Source organism: Haplochromis burtoni, unplaced genomic scaffold (assembly GCF_018398535.1).
Source record: "Haplochromis burtoni strain Fernald_Lab_line unplaced genomic scaffold, NCSU_Asbu1 Contig_281, whole genome shotgun sequence".
Taxonomy (NCBI): domain Eukaryota; kingdom Metazoa; phylum Chordata; class Actinopteri; order Cichliformes; family Cichlidae; genus Haplochromis; species Haplochromis burtoni.
The window spans coordinates 750165-756008 of NW_024582642.1; the positions used below are offsets into that span (position 1 = coordinate 750165).

Here is a 5844-nt window from a genome sequence, read left to right on the forward strand (position 1 = left end):
CTAAAGAAAGAGATTGTAGAACATCTGACTAGTGTTGCTGAATAGTGGGGGTTTCCCATACATATTTGAAGTCCATGCACGCAATTAAAAATGGCTAACACAGGACCAGGTTCCCACCCCTGGAGTCGAGCTGCTTGCATGTAATGTCTCCACAGTTACACACAGTAAAAGTTTATAGGGAATCATGAACCCAGACTCTTTACTAAACATCAAACACTAACATTAAAAATATTTTAATTCAGAAGGAAACAGGAAACAGAAACCGGATGTTAATATATGGAGATCCTGAAGACTGCTCCAGAAATGATCAAATTATGTTTTAAATATTTGTTCAATTCTCTTCTGAACCCCAGCAGACTATTGTAGGTCTTGAGTGTCTACTAAAATAAAAGCATTCTAATATCTCATCTGTTTGTTTTTATTCAATAAGCAGCATAGCTTATTAAGAGAGATTAAACTTGAGTTTTTGTCATGAAGTGATTGTGCTCAACTGTATTAAGCTTAGACATTATGAAACAGATAAAAGTAAAAGCAAATTTGGCCAAAATGCTTAAAATACTTATTTAAATTATTTGTTTTTTCATAAAGAAATCTACTACATCATGCATCTTTTCAATTGCAAATATTAATCACACTTAAATTAAGAGGGGATGGCAGTTAAAACCCTGGAGCTGAGATGTCATCAAGTATACTACCATTCCAATTGTGGAATGACGATGAACTTACAAAGTACGGACTAGCGAGAACGTGAGTACAGACTTGCATACTTGAGTATTGAGAAACGGACAGAGTTTAGCAGGAGTGGGAGAAACTACAGGGGGGAAAAACAACAACAAAAAAAACAAAACAAAAAAACATGAAAGATTAAACAAAAATTAAAAATGTAATGTATAAAGTAGAGGCAGTGGCTGCCATGGACAGCTGTCATGGTTTTTAAAACAGCAGCTCTCTACATGTTGCACAATCATGTCGCTATAATTAAAAAGAGGGAGAACTCATAATCTTCACCAGCATCACACTCAGAGGAAAACTTTTCTTTCTCCACTGTAGGCCCGCCCCAGAAGATGGACAAACCCAGCATTTCATGAACAGTGGGACAGCGAACTTTGCATTGTGTGATATTAGACGTACTCATATCCTCAGCCAAGCTTAGAGGCTCTGGACTTTTACATAACAATGATATATTCACTTCTGTAGAAAGTTATACATTAGAAATATACATTATCCCCTCTGGGTACTCTGGTATGAATTATAATGATTTGCTATTGGCAAAACACAGTTGGGTAGAATTCCAGGTTAAAGTTTTTAGTTCAACATACAAGTGACAACTTATGACCTTTCACCAGGTTTTATTTAATGTCCTCTTCATGTAGCTGAAGACATTCATTGTTAAAAGCAAAAGCTGTGCAGATCTGAGATCAGCAGCGTTCTTAAACACCAAACTTACTGTTTATGCTCATTGTATATTGATGACCTGACGTTTTGTCTTTAATTTTCTCAGTAAAACAGCTGCAGCATTCACTAACAGAACATAACATGGTACTTTAGACTTTGTACTTTATTCCATTAGTTACATCTGGAGTTATTGCTAATTTACTCCAATATTAAATTAAGTGTATTCTGCATTAAGAGTGAACATACAGGATGATGTTACTGGGTAGTGCTGAGGTCTGAATTTGAGGGCAGCTCCTGTAATCACAATGAGAAAAGACTCATTACAAACTGTCAAATGTGAAGTTTATCTCTGAAATCTGAAATAAAACTGATCCTTCCATGTCCTCACACACCCGTATGTACGGGTAGCATATGGTAACAGGGATTTCTTTAGTCAAGGTAAATTCATTCATGTGCACGGATTAGCTAATGAGCACAGCTTTACCCAAAAGCCAACTGTAAGCTTAGCTAGCTAGCTAAGGACTTTACTGATTAGCTTACAAACACACATTTAACTTACCAAAAAAGTGCAGCAGGACCTCGGGTCCTTCTGTTGATTACTGCAGATCATCTCATGCTGTCAGTATGACACAGTCAGTCATGGTTTTGTAAAGTAAACGCTTGCCCTCCTCTCAGCATCCATGGATTCATCTGCCATTCTCGAACAGAGATAGGCAAGTTTCTCCGTGATTGCAGCTGTTTTTCAGAGCTGTTACCATGACCCAATTGAACAGTATTATAGTTGTAATTAGAATCAGAGTTATGAGAAGGGGGACCCCTTGAACATGAATCAACATGACGCGAACTACTAATAATGGCCGAAAGCAAATTCTTGGAAAAAATTATCTGAGGAGAATTTTTGTTTTTGTTTTACCTCAGTCCCACCTTCTAAAATGGAGGAGGCGGGGTTTGTGACCTATACTGTAGCCAGACACCAGGGGGCGATAGAGACCTTTTGGCTTCATTTGGGGGAGCTGTTAGGTCATTGGTTAGAACTTGGATCTTCTTCACGGTAACTGGTTGCGCTGCACATTTCTGACACTGCCCACATCTGACAAAACGTGCAGGTAGACGGTCAGTTAGCACCTGCCCACGGACTACCAAGCCCATGCTACCATTCAACGAGCTTTCCCCACCATGACCGTATTCCTGCGTGCAACTGTTGCCGCTGAGCTAGGCAGCTGACGTACGGCTGTCTGTGTGCTCAGTGCCATCACCCGAGGACTGGGAAGCAAGAATTAGCATATCTGAAAACATGGCAAAGTAAAGGTTGTTGGCGTTGTTTTCGCAGCTCTCAGTAAGATTAAAAACACTTTTTAGGAGAGGGGACTGAACTTGAACCGTTTACCATCTCCTTCCAATATTTAAGACTGACTTAGAGGAAAATGCCCCAGTTTTTGTATGGGAGGACGGCACACAGTAAATCCGCTGCGCTGTACACATGCTTAATGACCGTATGAAAAAGGGCCTTATAGAAATGTAAGCACAAGGACTTTAAAGGTTATAACAAGCGAAACAGATCGTGGCATAAATACGAGGGTTGTTAGCGTGACCGTGATAGTCATTGGTGAATAATGTCACACTCACCTGATGCAGAGAACCTCCAAATGCTGCTTTTATGAGCCCTCGATCAAATCAATACCCAGCACTGAACCCCGTGGCGCTTTTCAAAAAGAGAACTGAGCCTGCAGCTCAGTCATAATGGTCCTTCTGGCGCAAAATAAGCCCGTGGTCCGTCGCTCACTCGCTCCATCAGGTTGGGATTTTCTCGGGATATTTATGTGGCCCAGCAGCCTCGGCTGTTAGCCCCGGCTACCAGCGACGACATCTGAGCCTTTCCGTTTGCTTCGGGCTAAATAAAGACTTAATCTCACACCGGTCTGTGCTGCGTCGAAAACACGGCAGTTCCAGTCTCATTAAAACAGCGCCGGCTTCGCGTTTGTGAGAGCAGCAGGCAAGAGGCGAACAGCCGCGACGGTCCGCAGCGGGAACACGGAGACCCGGTGTCGCTGCTCCGCTCAAGCTCGGCAACTTTCAAATCGCTCCGAGTTCCCAACACACTTTAAAATCCCCCAGTTAGATATTCCAACATCGTCCGTGTCCTGGTTCTGTCTGAGTTTTCGGCCTCAGCATAGCATCTCTTTCTTCCTGACAGGCAGCCAACATCCAATCCCAACGCTGGATTCTGGAAGTGTGGGAGGATACAAAGGAGTCGATCAAACGGATTGGAAGCCTTGGAATTGACTAACCTACTGCTGGGCTGAAGACCTCAGCAGCCCGATTAACACAATCAAAACACACAATTGAACTGAAGTAGTAACAAAACAAAAGCTGAGGGTCAGTTTTGAGATTTTTGGGTTCATCGCGGTTAGCATTGCTTGACCTACAGGGTCTCTGTCAGGTCAAGCAAGGCAAACAACATTTGCCTTGTCATGGCTTCAAATACACCAAAGTCTCTCTCTGTCCTTCCGTCTCCTTCCATTTCACAAAGCCTTCTGCCATTGGGATATTTCACCTATATTCATCTATCCTTTACATCAATGCCATTTTGTGGCTGCAGCCAGTGATTGTAACGGGGGATTAGCATCTAAGACAAGCTGCCACTAGTTCTGCTCTGAGATCAGTTATGAGCCACACTTTGTGTGGAAACAGAGTTAGCATTAGCAATTGCATGATAAGTTTAACTAGCTGCTTTCCCAACACCCTGCCTTCTTTTTTTCAATAATATTTTTACGCCCTCTGGTAGATATTGAAAGTTAACCATGTCACAAGCTGCTTAAGCCTTTTTTTTTAAACATTGATTTTAATATACTTTTATTAAAATAATAATAATAATAATAATAAGAAGAAGAATTTAAGCCGACTGTCAGCATAAGAACTACATAAACCTGTCCCACAGATGTTTTTTGGATCACATATGTACTTTAATTTATTTTGTTGTGTTATTATTAAAAACATTTATAATTACATATTTAAAAAATATTAATTGTTCTTCTATAGACGCTACATATTCATTGTATAAGACAAAATCAGTTACAAGCACTATTAGCATCACTGTTTTATGAATTTATTTACAGATTTCAATGACAACACATATTAGTACCACTGCACTAAACATTGTTTAGCAAAATGTATTTACAATAAAACAGTGTACACATAATGTCAACATTTACATGTTACCATTTGTTTTGAGATAAGCTACTTTAAATATATAATTTGTAATGATTTGAGTGTTTTGAAAATAATTCAAAAAGAGCCCACAAAGACACAAAAAGGGGTGAAACACACAAAAACCTTACTGAAAGTAACATAGCAAATATCATTACCCCCCCTCCCCTCCACGATGCAGTTGTGGTATGACCTAATTTGTTGGTCTTTATATAGATTCTTAGTTCATCAGCCAAGGAACTGGAGCAGCTGCCACTAAGGTAACTCAGAAAACAGAGAAAGATTACATTAAGTGTAACAGTGTAAATTAAAGTGTGCACACTTATTTATAGAATACAGTATTGTGTGATTGTATAAATCAATTCTAAACCAAAACCACCTTCATCACTCTGTAAAGTAAAGGCTATTTTTAAAGAAAGCAAAATAAGTGTAGTGTTATGTATAAGTCTCTGTTGTAGCACTGTGATGTTTGGTAGATATTACTCAATATGTGTGGCTATAACTGCAGCCATCACAGGAACAGACATAAATACATAGACTATGTCCGTTATAGTAAGGTTAAAGCAGGCAGCACAAAACAGGTATGCTTTAATTGGGCCCAATTTGGTATGGTGGAACAGTTTGTATTAATGCAGCTCTCCTGAGCTCCACCTGAGTCTCAGTCCTCAGAACTATGGATTTTGCACGTTCACAGTGCTTGTCAATTTCTATCTGAAGAGTTATTTCTTGTATCAGAAGCATATTAATTTTCCTTCAGCCTCCTCAGTGATCTGAACTGCCTCACTTTTTTCAGAGAGAAGCCTATATTTACACTGGATTATTTTGGTTAGCAGGCCTACAGTGCTCTCCCTCACGCTCCCTTCTCATGAGTTTTGAGTCCTTCTCTTGGGAGAATGCTGGTTATTACTGAACTGGCTGCGTCTTTGTAAATAAATCGTTAGTGAATCACACTGTAATTGTGACATCACAAAATTTGCCTCACTACATAAACCTGCCCCGCATTTAAATGAAATGCATCTTATTTTCCCATATTTTACTGTTGTGATCCAGTGAAACTCCTTTCTTCCTCCCTGTTTAATATTTCTGTGACTGCAGAAAAATTCCTTCCATCCATCACTTATGACAACTGAACTGCAGTGTAGTAAAAATTAATCCTTAGGACTTAATCCTTAAGACTGCAAAACAGCAAGGCACACTATACGAACACTGATTATACAGAATCTTAAGCTCACTTTTATCAGT

At 39.6% G+C, this 5844-nt stretch overlaps 1 protein-coding gene across 4 annotated transcripts in view; it reads right to left on the reverse strand.

Moving 5' to 3' along the window:
- Window positions 1-3630, reverse strand: part of large1 (LARGE xylosyl- and glucuronyltransferase 1) — a 48543-nt gene extending 44913 nt beyond the window's left edge. For 2 of the 4 annotated variants that reach the window (XM_042227799.1, XM_042227796.1), the window contains exon 1: window positions 3022-3630. The gene's annotated coding sequence lies outside the window, so the exon portion shown is untranslated. The other 2 variants (XM_042227797.1, XM_042227798.1) reach the window with 2 other exon arrangements.
- Between the last annotated feature and the right edge of the window lie 2214 nt (window positions 3631-5844).